This window comes from Amblyomma mixtum, chromosome 3 (genome assembly GCF_055824585.1).
Source record: "Amblyomma mixtum isolate Tamu chromosome 3, ASM5582458v1, whole genome shotgun sequence".
In the NCBI taxonomy this organism is placed as follows: domain Eukaryota; kingdom Metazoa; phylum Arthropoda; class Arachnida; order Ixodida; family Ixodidae; genus Amblyomma; species Amblyomma mixtum.
This window is the reverse complement of record NC_143014.1, coordinates 192,434,094-192,448,433: the sequence shown is the minus strand read 5'-3', so window position 1 is coordinate 192,448,433 and position 14,340 is coordinate 192,434,094. Positions and strand designations below refer to the sequence as shown.

General features: G+C 50.6%; 1 protein-coding gene across 2 annotated transcripts in view; it reads left to right on the top strand.

The window, feature by feature from the left end:
• LOC149353100 (influenza virus NS1A-binding protein homolog) overlaps positions 1 to 14,340 on the top strand; it is a 61,762-nt gene that overhangs the window by 12,939 nt on the left and 34,483 nt on the right. The window contains exon 1 of one of the 2 annotated variants that reach the window (XM_089582302.1): positions 10,005 to 10,208. The exons of the other annotated variant lie outside the window; for it this stretch is intronic. The gene's annotated coding sequence lies outside the window, so the exon portion shown is untranslated. Of the gene's footprint in view, positions 1 to 10,004; positions 10,209 to 14,340 lie in introns of those variants that run through there. 2 annotated transcript variants of the gene reach the window in all.

The following is a 14,340-nucleotide window of genomic DNA, read 5'->3' as shown; positions in this document are numbered from 1 at the left end:
GGTATACCTCAGTCTTGTGAAGGCCGCTGATAGGTCATTGACTCCAAAACTCGTCATTCATGTCGGAGAACGAGCTTGTTCATTTCCCGAAGATTTTTCTGCTGCCGGCAAAACAACGTTTTGTGTTATTTTATGAAACCGAGAGTTTCGGATTACGGCTATAGCCGTTCTTCTCGGAACGGTCGAGCGCGTCGAGACCTTCGCTGTTCAACCCTTCGGTTTTTATCAGCTGTGTAAAAGGGCGGTGCAGTGGCAAACGCATGACAGGTGCGCGTCCCTGCATCACTGTCCATCCCCTGTCCTTGCTGGCTGTACCTTCCCCTTATTTCCCCCCATCCCTGTCTATACTCACTGTCCCTTTGATTCCGCTAGGTGCACAACTTAATTTTGCAATGAAGCCCCGCCCAAATTCAGGGCCGACGCACAGAATTCCTTCGTGACAAAAAAGCTGATTTCGTTTACCGTTGTGGTTGGCTAACGTTGTAATACAGGACGCCGCGGACCGTGGTCCAGTGTTAACAAACTGCTGTTTCTTTAAGTTGTATCCTACTATAGTTACGATGGCAGATGCCGCGGCCAGCAAAAATATTTCCCTTCCTTTTTGTATTTTATTCTCAAATTAACTGCTGATAATATATCTAGGGGTTAGACTTTTCGGTTTTTATTTGTAAAAAATTTGGTGTACTTTTTTCGGTGTTAATTTCAGGATCCACGTCAAACGCGGTTTTCCAACTAGCCCACACCCATACCCTAATGAGAGATCTACTGCCTTGCCCGACTTCTACTGAGTGAGGCCACAAGCCAACGTCTTTTGGAAACTGGAGCAGGCGGTTCCGCGGAAGCGAAGAAGGCGGCCCGCGTTGCTCTGACTCCCCTTTCTTAGTTTAGCTTGGCAGGGATAATGGGATTCAAACGAAGTGGTTATGAGAGACTGATTTTGTGAGGTTACTTTGTGAATCGGTCATTTTGACGATTTTTCCGTTGAAGCTTCGAAAAGAAAAAATAAATGTGTCAGTTAAATTTGTCCTCGAATAAGGCTACTTAGCAACTACGAATCAGCAAAACGCCGACTCATCGTATCATCAGTCAACATGTAGTCAACACCGTTCAGAGAAAAACTCAACCGTATGCTTGATTCTTTTGCGGAACAAGCAGTTCACAGCTGTGCATTTCAGAGCAGTGCGGCGACGGACCGTTTGGAAGAGAAATTTGCCATTACTGCTTGTAATTCTTCCCGCATGATATGGTGCAGTAATAAGACGAAGGGATACCAACGAATGTCGAAAAAGGGAGCTTTAACTACGTAGATATAGTTATATTTTGCAAGTTATCCTCCGCGCTGCTGGCATAAGTCCTTACGTACGAACAGCAAATGCAGCATAACTCTACTGAATTCGGCGACCGTGACACTATAAATTACAACTACGAAGGAACACCAAATAACCGCTCTCCTTTTTCAGTGCAGCCAGGGACTGGGGAACGTAGCAGTCCGTCATTACTTTTCGATTGCCGTGTGGTTAGAGCGACTGCAGCATGCATAATACACACTCAAAAGTGCCAGAATGTCATTGCTACGAGCGAAACAACCATGTGCTGCATATTCCCAGCTCAGTCGCATTATTCCAGTCTCCACGCAACCGCATACAAACCACGCCACACGCGTAGCGCACTGTACGCGACCGGTGCGTGGGACCCAACGTGCCGCTGCGAGAGGGAAACGGCGGCGCAGGGTGGTACGAAGGGTGTCCTCACCCTGAAAGCGGAGGCGCGCGGACATCAAGACACCCTAGAGACACTGGATAGGCAGCGCGCAGCGGAAGTGGCGGATCGCGCGGCTGCTGTGATTCACGTGGTACGTGTCCCGTATTTACGTACGCAGCTCCGCTCCTCCTGTTCAAGGTCGTTCGTGCAGACACAGCGAAATCGGCGCCGCTAGGCTAGTGACAAGTCCGTTTACAGCGCGCTTTTCTTCCTTTTGAGACCAGATGACGCCACAGGCGCGCTCGCGACACGGCGCCATTACGGGCCTCGTAATCGCGGGTGGCTGCCGAATCTGTTCTTCCTTCGGAGATGTGAAAAGGCAGAGGAAATACGTGCTGTGTTGTTGGATTGAAAGAATTGCGACTGAGAGTTGAAGGTGCGGGATGCGATTGTTTGCGAGCTTCACGGAACTGAACTGTACAACGACGTACTGCCCCTGTTTGCGCCCGCTCGCCATGTACCCTTTCCGAATGGGCGAACGCAACAAACACTCGCCAGCGCTAGATAGCCAGTATACCGGGTGTCCCAGCTAAATGTAACCAAACTTTTAAAAAAGGCGAAGTGTCCTAGTCCAGTGAAACCAACTGAGGGTTGCTCATAGTCGCGTGGCCTAGTCTTGAGTATTTTTTTCGCTCTTCAAAGTTAATTCATTAGTGAAGTTTATTTAGCTAACTTTTTAATTATTGACTTCAGGAAGAAAGTGTGCATTAAAGTTTTAGATTGCCTCCAAAAACCTCTAGTAGTGCTGTTTCCGTCAGGTTATGATTTACGTAGCTTCATTTATTGGCCTTAAAAGAAATTTGTCATGTGACCAGCTGCTCGCTCACTTCTCTGCCCCAATGTGCACCCAAAGTTTCATCGAAGAGAGGACTTCAGAAAAAAAAACAGATTTTATTCTTTAAGGCGCGTCTTGGGACGTTGAAGTGGCACAGCTGTCATGTGGAAGTTTTTGCTTATTGTGCGAGTTGTGGTTAAAGGCCGGTAAAAAAACTACTTTATGTAAATATTACTTTGCGGCAAATGTCCCAGTAAGCTGTTTCTCAAAGCGATCTACAACTTTTCCATTGACACTTTGTTCCTCAATTCAATAATTAAAAAGTTAGTTAATTAAGCTTAACTAATTAGGCAACCTTGAGGAACGAAAAAAATACTGCAGACTAGGTCACGCGACTCTAAACAACCCTCATTTGGTTTCAGACGGCTAGGACACCCCGTGTTTTTTAAAAGCTTGGTTACATTTGGCTGGGACATCTGGTAGAAAGAAAGGTCTCGATCTTGGAAAGTCTGCGAGGGTAAAGTGCACAACACAGACCCATGCTTCAATTCCGCCACCGAAACCGTTACTTCGTGCTTTCAGTTGCTGCGCAATATGTTAGACCCCATTGCTCATAAGGTGTGCGGCGATTAAAAAAATGAAAAGCGCCCGAGGCCGAATTAGGAGTGGGGAAAAAAAAAGAGATATACGTTCCTACGTACAGCTACTGTATATTGTGCAGTGCACAGCCGTGCGAGCGGACAACGCTTACCGTCAGTCGTGTATTACACGCAGTCTATACTGTCGAACTTCGCTTCAAGTAGCGCTGTTTTCGTGGACCATATTCGGAATGAAGCACTTGCGTTACGGCTGCTGTGCTGGGTCGTTCTCACTTCGTCGCGGTCCATGCGAGGCAGTCACTAAAAGTGACTCCGCAGCCTCAGAGTGAAGTTGATTACTTACAACAACGAGACCTCGAGCATTTTCATGTCCGCATATCGAGCGTGGAGCGTACCACAATTTTGTATGTGAGGCTGACATACTTTCTTCTTTCACTCCTACCTTCCTCCTTTCCCTTATGGCGCGGTTCAGGTGTCCGCCGAGATATGTGAGACAGATACTGCGTCATTTCCTTACCTCAAAAACCAACCAAACCAACCAACCAAGGCTGACATAACTGTGAACTTTGGGTAGTATGAAAGCGTTGCCATGCGCGCGTTATAACATATCGCGGAATCCTTCGAAACGATTGCACGCCAGCTTTTATGAAGGCTGCTTGATGCGTGGTACTTAGTTAACATTTGTGTGTCTTTTTATTTTTGTCGCCTTTCTGTGTTTAACAAACCAACAGAAAATATTTTACGTTTCCTAAGCACCGTTAACAGGTTGTAAACAAATGCGTACGATGTGCACGTGAGCGTTTTAGTGTGGTGTCTGCATGCAAGTACACAATACCACAACGACCTGCGCTGCCACAGGAGCATTAAACCTTGCCGTTTTAGGTAATAACAATAAAAAAAACATTACGCAACGCCTTTAGCGAATGCTAGTGACAAGCATTCAGGCGATCCATCCGTTGGCTCGAAGAGGCGGAGAGCTCAGCGGCTCTTCGCGGCATGAAGTCCGATCACGTTTTCACGCCTCAAGTGATCAAATTAAGGTTCTCACATATCCTCCGAAGCTTTGGCCTAACCATAGTGTCGTCTTCCCACTCTTTTGCAACCGTATCAGCCGAAGCATTGCCTGTCGGAACCGAACCATCAGATGCAGCAGCCGTCGCGACGAGGCGCGCGCCGAGCAGTCAGGAGGCGTGTAATGGCGGCGTGATCACGTGATCAAAGATGGCAGCCGCTATGATACGGCGCTGTAAAGCCTCTATACGTAATCATACGAGTTAAAGGGACACTGAGGAGAAATTGAAGTTGACTTGCATCGACGGAATACCAGCTCCTGATTACAAAAACGCCATTCATACTGACAACAAAGCTCCTGTAACATAGAAAAGAGCAAGAACCAAAATACAGGTATCGCCGCCACAGGCCAAACTCGCAAGTACAAGCTTCATGGCGTCATAGGACAAAACAGTGTTGCTAGAACCAATAGTTCTAGCAACACTACACGAGAAGCTACGAATCACTGAGGCGCAGCAAATGCATGCGCAAATCTCTTTGACGTCGCCAGATGGCGCCACGTACCCGATAGCTACGCGCGCTCCTGCAGCGCCGGGACCAATCAGCGCTTGCTCTCAGCGGTATGGGGGCTCCCGGTATGCCGCTAACGGTAACAAGGTACACGGTATGCTAAAGGCGTCTATTTGCGAGAACTTCATTGACGACTTCGAGAACGGGATCCATTGTAACGCTGGCAAAACGCCGGTGCAAATGTAAACGAAGCGACGGCCGCAATAGCAGATAGATGCCTTCAACGTGCGGCCGGCGGTAGCTTTCTTTTCGGCTGCTGCTGGGCCGCACTGCTGGCCGCCAGAAATCACGGAGTCTGCGTTACGTCATGTGAATGTCATGTTTCACGTCACTTAGTTCCGTGTCGTCATAGCAGAATCCCAAGTTTTAATCAGAGCGGCGGGAAAAACTATTTCAACTTCGAATCCAAATTTCTTAGACATAAATGCATCTTTCGCTGCCGGCCAAGTGGCAACAAAGCCATGAAATGCCGAACTATCGGATTTTGCTATAAAAAAAAATATTAACAGAGCTCTCCTCAGCGTCCCTTTAAAGACCGGCCTCCATCGCTTCGCAGAGTCGAGCCCCCAACGGCCCCGACAAGCGAGCGCGGAGAGGCGCGCTATTACGGCTGATCACGTGGCTATGTCACGTGGTACGGCGGAGGCTCGGCGCAGCGGCGAGGCGAGCGGCGCAGGCGGAGCTTGGCTCCAGCTGTGGCCAGTCATGTGGTCTGACGTCAGGCATGTGAAGCCTGGCGCAGGGTGAAAATGGAACCTTGTTGACCTTGAAAGTTGCTGCTCGGAGAGTAAAGCTTGCACTTCAGTATACGGTCTCCGGAACTGTGTGCTCAAAAAAATAAGCCTTGCGGGAGGTGTTTGAAGCAGCCACCTGCCAGTGCAGTGGCTCATCGCTTAGCCGCTGCGCCGGTAGGGGTATGAATTGCCGTGATCTAACAATGTGGCACATTTTGCATAGTTGCGTTGTCGCAATTAGAACAGAATCAGAGTTGGAGTATATTGGGGAGCGAAAGACAATGGACTCAGATTGGTTGGTTTTATGGGGTCAAGCGACTCAGGCTATGGTGGACGCCGTAGATAGGGTTCCGAATAATCTCGACATCACCGCGTTCTTTAATGCGCATTGACATCGCACAGTACACGGCCTCTAGCATTTCGCCTACATGGAAATGCGACCGCCGGGGCCTGGATCGAGCCCGCGTCTTTCGGGTCAGCAGCCGAGCACCATAACCACTGAGCCGCCTCGGCGGCCCGAATTGACTCAGAATTGGAATAGAATCAGAACTGGAATAGATTGGCGAGTGAAAGAATGCCATCGCACTTCCTCCACCTTGATGGTCCAATTGGTCGCCCCTAAAGATTGTCGATGCGATAACATTAGGAGGTCCACAAAGGCGAAAACTGTCCCGAGCGTCGGAGTCGTCTGTGTGAAGCCTCTACCTGCTTGGTGGTGTGTGTAAGGGGATCTACCTCTCTCCACCTGCCTTAAGCGATGCGCCACTGCCCTGCGATGGCCGATGGTAGGTGCCGGCACTTCGTGAGACCCAGGTTGCTCTTTCCTGGTAACCTCTCGCGACCAATCATTAATTGAACTGCCACCTGCCATGGTGGACAGGTGGTGATGACGCCGCATAGTCACGTGATCCTGTGGCATCGTCACGTGACAAGGTCACGTGACCGTCCTTTTTTTCCTACCATGGCGGGTTGCGCGAGGCCAAAACAATCTTTGCGCCTCCTGGGCCAACCTACCTCGGTCGATTTTTCGCTCAGAACGACCACGACGACGCCGGATTAAAATCAGAATTGGATAGATTGGTAGATAGATTGGTAATGAATTTGACAAATATACTTCATCATATCATGTTCCATTCATATTTAAGGCTCTTCCCACGGAAATTAGTTTTGTGAATCGACACGTGGTATTCGTAACAACTTAAAGGAATTATAAATCTACTGGTTATGGTATGTTTTATGTGGCGTTGGGGAATTTTTATTGTCTGTCGGGTTCCGCGCGACAAGCCGCTGAGATGGCTTAAGCGAACCTGATTTGTTATTGCACTTGTATAGATGTCTGAATGAATTATTATTATTATTATTATTATTATTATTATTATTATTATTATTATTATTATTATTATTATTATAGAGTTGTACAGAGTGTGCCCGCTGCGTTGCCTTGTTGAAGAGCGCTCGCTCCTTCCCAAACGCTGCTCTCGCATCCGGTGGCGAAACTTTTCCGATCGAAGTTGGCGCTGTGTGCGACGCTGGGCATCGATCGCTCCGGCGCCATCGCGGAGGGCCGCCGGGAAGAGAGCCCTGCCCGGGGCGGCCCCGTTTCCGCGACGGAGGCCGGGTGTCTTTGCCCCCGTCGGGGGAACCTGGGGAACGGCGCTCCGCGGATTGATCGCGGCTCTTCCGGGCGGCCGCGCGTCTCCTTTCCGGGCCCCTTCTCTCCCGTCATGACAGGTGCCCTTTTGGCGGATCTGTTGAAGCAAATGTCGACGCCTGATTGCTGCCAGTTAAGCTTTTCTTCTTCGTTGTGGGGCACAGCCGTGCCGTTGACGTTCCGGGTCTGGGTTTCTTGGTTGGAACTCGTACAAGGATGGAGACGAGCGCTTTCTTCGGAAATAAGATAGTTCTCAGGTCGACACGCAGGGGCGAAAAACGAGGGTCTGGCAGTATGAAGCCGCCCGAGCTGCCCATGTCGAAGCGCCTGGCAAGAACCCTTGAGTAAATTTTCATGGTTCATTCCGCCCCCCCCCCCCCCCCCCCTTGTTTTTTTTGTAAGGGCTCGGATCTCGCCAAACGTGGCGATTGGGCGGTGGATGAAGCGGGAAGTGATGATGCAGATGATGAAGAAATATACATGGTCTGTTCTGAAAGTAGTAGGACTGATTTTTTTAAACAAAATTTATTCAAGAGAATACTACAAACGATTAACATTTTTCAAGGTAGCAGCACCCTTCCGCACCTACACGCTGCTGCCTATGAGTTTTACATTTTTTGTACGCCTCCAGGAACGCCTGGACCGGAATGCTGTTTAGCTCCCTCGTCACGGCCTGTTGAACCACCTCTACCGACCCGTGATGTTTCCCCTCGAGCGTCGATTTTATTCTCGGGAATAGAAAAAAGTCTGGCGGGGCCAAGTCGAGGCTGTAGGGGGGCTGAGGAAGCGTTGCCGCCTTGTGCTGGGCAAAAAATCGGGGTCCTCATTCATATGATGAAGAAGATCCTACCGGTTGGCCTTTTCCTCCTCTGACAACACTCCCGGCACCAACTTCGCGCACGCTTCCCTCATGGATAAGTTTTCTGTCACGATCTCAAAAACTTGGGTTTGAGGAATGCTGAAGTCATCAGCAATTCCCTGATACTCATTTTACGATCACTGTTAAGTGAATGTTTCATTCGCTACACATTTTCGTTGGTCTTGCTGGTCGAAGGGCGTCTGGAGCGGTTGTCTTCCTCCACTCTTTCCTTACCTTCTCGGAACAGCTTGTGCCACTCAAAAAACACCTGATCTACCCATGGAAGCGTCACCGTAGGCCTCCTTAATCATGTTGTGAGTCTCTTTGCCCGTTTTACTAAGATTTACTCAAAATTTGATCGCGTATCGTTGATCGAGCAAACGTTCGACTATTCTGCGTGACGAGACGTTTCGACAGGGGTTCACAGTACAAGCGACCTCCTATCTTCAGCGGCCGAGAGCCTACTGCCGATTTTCCCCAGCATTCCCAATATCCCCCGTCAACGATCCTGCACGCGCAGACCAGCTCTTTTCCGCCCGTTCGCCCAGGAAAAAACCAGTCCTACTACTTTCAGAACAGACCCTGTATATGCAAAAATATGCAAAGGCAGACTGTAAGTTGCAGAAGTGAAGTCGCACAGGCATAAAACAAAACTAACTTAAAACAAAACGATCTCACTTAGCAAAAGACTGATTAACAGTTAAAGCCTAGGACCTGTCGAAGTACGTGCTCAGCATGGTCGGAGGAAAAACCGCGTGCGTTGTCACACTCGTTCAGGATTGGTCCAGAGAGTTATGACGTCACATGTTGAGCTGTGGATTGAAAATGATTAAAATGATTTATATTGTGATTACGAAGTCGTAGCGTGACTCAAATGTCATGTCAGGATTTAAATGACACTTATGATATGCAACGATTTAAAGGAACTTAATTACGCTGAAAAGAAAATTGCGATAATTACTTGGGAATCGAACCTGTTGCCCTTGGGTTGCGAGTCGGACACGCTACGGTTGAGGCACGTTCGATCGACTTGGTTAAAGGGAGACCTTGTGTGTCTTGTGGTGTCACGTGGTCTAGTATGCCAACTGTTGAATGCTAGTGAGTGGGTAATTAGAGAGAGGTACCAATTAAGAAAGCAAATAACTATTAACTTAAGGCGAAGCTTAAGTGTCCCCCTTATTTTTACTAGTGGACCGATGCACAATATCTGGTAGAGAGCCTTTTCTACTTTTTTCATCCGTTTTATTTTTTTCCTGGCCTTATTGGAGCTGGAATCCCCGCTACAAAATGCAATGGCCGCATCAGCATCGGGAAGCATGGCGTCTCTATTTACCCCGCAGCACTGTCAACACTTCCGTGCTGGCGTGAGCACGCTTGGCTCGCGTCGCCTTGGGCATCTGTATCCTGCAAACACTCGGCTACGCGACACTTGTCTTGAGCTTAGTGGCTCTACATCGTCTTTTACGTAGAATTCTGATCCACCTTACGTTGCTACAGATGTCAACACGCCCCGAGTTGGCGAAGCGGCTGTCCCAGCGACGGTCGGAGCTCTGTATTAATGCTGTTCAATGGGGCCGCTTCTGCGTTTCCTTCTGTTCCACTCCTTTCGCCTGCCGTTCCGACAGTGTCCGATCTTGGTGACAACGCCGGCGCTGAGCCAAGAGCGGCAGTTAACTAGACTGGAATGGAGTCTTGTAACATGGCCGACCCTGGAGATAGCTCATTGTTTGTTTGTTTTTTCCTTTCCCAGAGCAAAACGAGTCGCTAGGATTTTCGCAAATCGATCGTGATCTTCAATGCGGCCTTTGACTCGACGGGGCCCTTGAAAGCCTATAGGCGTTCTGTTTCCTTGCATGTCGGTCGGTTCTCGCATCGCAAACTCTGGCAAAGTTCGTCGGTGCCTTACCCTCCGATATTTCCGCCGCGCGTGGCCGCAGGTGCGCGGTGGCTTCTCCGACCTTGTCGCGGCGCGCGGCGAGGGCCGCTTGCGTAACGGGGGAGAGCCTCCGTCCGGCGCTTGTCTCGGCGATTGCCGCCGCGTTCTTATCTGCGGGCGTCTGTCGCGGGGGCCATCGGGAAGGCCGTCGGGACCCGTCTCGCCGCTATCTGGCCGGGCGAGAGTCCGTCTCGGCCGAGCTGACGAGCGCAGCAGCGTCCGTCCACCGTCGCCACCACCCGGGCAAGCAGCGTTCACGCCGGCCGGCTTCGACCTCCAGAAGACAGCTGCGAGGAATCGACACCTATCGAGGTCGGCCACCTACTCTTTGGCGCGAGCATGCGATACCGATGTGGACGTTTTGCGAGGAATCGCTGGTGCTATTTGGCAGTTTTCGTCAGCAAAGTCTGCTTAGTCGAGACGTTGATCTTCCTGCTAGGTTATCGAGACTGACCCGCGTCGTGACTGTGCAGGTTAAATGAGTGTCTTGGAAGATAGCGCAGTCTCTAGTGCAGGGCAGACAAGGACTTATTGGTCTTGGCTAGTCCGAAAACGTTTAGCCTATTTTTCCACATCAGACTCAATGTCCTTTCGAGCGTGTTTAACGAAGTTGTTAGCTTGACTTACTCCGGAACGAGTGTTGTTGGAAAATGCTCGTATACGCCCAAGTGTTTCTGAATAGGACTCATAACAATGTTCCCCCAAGATAATATCCGTTCCTGCAGCTGCTGCTTACTGTTGTGCTGAGCTGTGTTTGTTGTCGCGGTACGCTTTTGAACGTATCTTTTTTTCTGGTCCGGCTGCCCCGACCTCACCTGCAGCACCGGAGCGAATCATGAGCATTTAGCCGTGCTCATTATTCGCTGCTGTTGTTGCTCGTGCAGTGTGCGCGCCTCTGAAGGGCGCGCCCATGTTGTGCGCTTTGCCTGTTGATCTTTAGCTGTACGGATCCATAAGGCTGCGCCGCTCAGCCGTTTTGATTCGGAGAATAACTGAATAACGTTCGATTTTCCGGTAAATTGTATTTCAGAGTCGACAAGTCTGTTTTTGCTGTTCCTGGCACGTTATTGCCTGCCAGCATGATTTTTCTTTTCTTTTTTTCAAATCCGTAGTAGGTAAAAAAAAAAAAAAATTGTATCTGTTCTAACTCAAACGGCAGTAAACCTCAGTGTGCGGAATTGTCTCGTTCCGCTTGCAGTCCTCGCAACGCGTTCTTCGGCAGGCGTTCATTGCCTTCGGCTCTTGTGCGTCTTCACGATTTTGCTACCGCTAGCGATTTCATCACAGTTTCGTTCAGCCGTAGTTCCGCGTTCTTTCTGACTAGCCTTTGCTCAAGAGGCGGAACCCCGTGCTCTTCATTCAGGTGCTTTAGCGTGCAGCCGCGTCGGCTGTAAAACCGCGCGCGCTCATTTGCGCGTGCGCGGCGTACGAAGCTTCGCAGTTGTCGAGAGTGAGAGTCGTACGTAAATAGTTCGGCCGCCAAGTGGTTCCGCGGTCGATACGCGGCACGTGTCGTCGCCGCCGAGTGAGTGTGCACGGAGAAACCCCTGCGTGGCGAAGCGTCGCGACGGGCAGCTGCGTAGTTTGCGAAAGCGCGGCGGCGACGACTCATTCGAGCGCTATGCATATCAATCAGCGCCCGTGCACAAAGGTGTCTGCCCGCGCCGTCGATGCGGCGGTAGTAAACAGGCGCCCTCTCCCCCTGCTGCGTCGGCGGCTGCTTGGGTGACCTTCCTCCCGCCGCAGTCCCATCTGCGTCACTTGTGCGCGGCAGTTCGCGCCCGAGGACAGGCGCCCGAGGGCTGCTACTCCTGTTCTAGCTACGGCGGCATCGCGGATGCTATAGGCGGGCTCATGCGAGATCAAATGCGTAAGCGGCGCCGTTCGTTGCGCCAGATGTGGCCGCGTGGGCAAAGCAGGGCGCTCGACAGAGGCTTCGCACGGCGGCAGGGCCGAGGGCGCTGCGATCGAAGTGGGTGCCGTGCGCCGCGGCGCGCGTTGACGTGCGTTTGCGCAGTTCCCGGAGATTAATTGTGCGTGTACTTTTTTTTTTTGTGGGGGTGTTAGTGTGGCCCAAAGTGAATATTAGCATATCCTTTCAGAGTGAAATTAATTCTCGTCGCCCCCGAGGCTGGGCTGCTAACGCGCGATCGTTTGCGTGCGCGGTTGAACGCGGTTTGTCGCGTGTGACGTCTTCAGTTCGTGTCACGAGGGGGCCATTCCTGTCTCATATACAGTGCGTTGTTCCGGTTAGTCGGTAGCCCTGCGTGTTGTTTTATCTTCTGTGTTCAAGAGCGATATACGTGCGCTCACAGCCAATTTGTTTCTCATACGAGTCGGCGGTTGCACGTCTTCAAGACCGCTTTTCGGAGCGGTTGAACGGCGAGCTTCGCTGTGCGATGCCGACATTTGCCGCTGACTGTTGGGCTCGATATGGCGTTTTGAGACGTCAAAAGCAAACTGCGGTTCAAATGGGAGTTCTCGCTACAGGAGTTTCCTCCGAGCCATAAACCGGCCGTAAAGGTCTGTAGAACAGTACTCTTGCGTAACAAGCCTGGAGGAAGGCTGTGTGACATTAGCTCCGCGCACTGGCTTTGCCAGCTTGCGAAAGCGTGGCACTTTCCGGTTGTTACGGAACTGCTCAGGAATCGAATGATCTTGCAGCGAGATGATTGCCGCACGGTACCACAAAAAGTTCCGAGCCAGTGAATAGGGTTGCTGGGGCTCTGCAGTAAATCTCCGGGAACAGCTACTCGGAGAAGCGCAGTTGAATAAGGTCCAGCCGCTTGCTTGAACCAGTCAGGAGACACAAACTGGACATTTGGTAGTGTGGGGAATGTCTGCTTTTTCGGAGCTTGCAGTTATTGGAAGCCGGTTCCACTCTCTCGGCGAGAATAGGCGTTACCTGTTTGTCGAAAAAAATGGAGGTATTTCAAGCTTTGGTCAACACTGCAACAGAAGGTTGGAAAAGCTGCTTACGACGCTACTTGCTCAGCAGCAGTTGCATGGGCAAACCTGCGAGAAAGAATGTATCAGTTCAGACACGCACCGATCGCCAAAAAAGACAAACATTATTATAAGCATTCCGAAAAGCCCCACTATAGTAATGTAGACGACCTCCAGGGCAAATAGCGAAGCTGGTACTACATCATGTGCTCTGCGTGTGCGAGATAGCTGCGTGACCGCCGATGTCATCGCTGTGACCACGCGCGAAAGACTCAGCGGGATCCACGCTCAGAAATACTTATCCCCTTTGCACGCTCAGAAATACTTATCCCCTTTGTACAGGATTACGGTTGGCACCACCTTAGAAACAGCGCCGCAAAATAAGCTTGCCGTAAACAGCGGAAGACCGGCGAGAAACAATTTCGATTGCCACGGCGAGTTCGTGGCCTCCTTCAATACTGCGAGCCGTGGAGTGTCCGCAGTGGGTCTCGTCAAATATTGTCACTCAGACATTATTGGCGCGGCATGTTTATAACGCCGGTACTGAAATAGCTCATTATAACTGCAGCTCGAACTTATCAGCTGTGCGGTGCAGGAGTGAACGACCGCTTTGAAAATACTACTGGGTCCATCGTGACCTCATCGATAGTGCGTCCTCGCGGCCTGTTGCGAGGGGCAGAAGGGAGTGCGGGCCGATGGCGAAAGCGGCGGTTATTACCCCGCGCGTTTCTCCCCAGCCTTATTGAGGCCGGCAGAGAGGTCTGCGACTGGGCGAATCTGTGATATCTGCAGCGTGCGATTGTGGCCGTGCGTCCATGGGCTCATGTTTGTCGCGTCTCTGATTGGCGGATAGTCCTCGCGCGCGCCCCTTCCACGGCAGTGCCCTCAGTCGCGTGTTCCCCCCTGCGGAATGGCTGTCCACGCCGAGCGCACCAGTTTGCGCTGGACCCTCCCCCATTTCTTTCAGAAAATTGCCTCTTTTATTGTTTTCGAAAGTCTCTTGGCAGACTATTTTTAGCATATATATATGCACACGCACACAGCCAGTTGCACCTTTTTTGCGTTTTTAAAAGTGTATAGACTTTTGTGATTAATATAATTGTTTTTTCTCGGTCGTTTGAGACAACTACAGCGTTTTAAAAAGCTGCCTACCTTTCGGGAGAGGGGGAGGGGAATGGAAGTTACGAAAAAGTTTGTCGTGAAATTCCTTGAATTTTGCCCGGAGGTGCTTAAGTGAATTTATGGGAAACAGCCGATTTGATAGCTATAGTATTATTAGGATTTGGCTCAACGATATTTATCAGAACAATTTTTGTTTTAGCGAGCGGCGCCGCTCATTGTTTCCCCGTGCAACCACTCCACATGCCTTCCCGACAGAGCGTATCCGGCCCCCGCGCTTCTCCTGTGTTGTGTTTACACGATCAGTGATGGCATCAAGTGTCTCGGGCACCCGACGCAGCGCGAGCGCTTCAAGGAGGAAGCGTTTCGTTACCGCTGC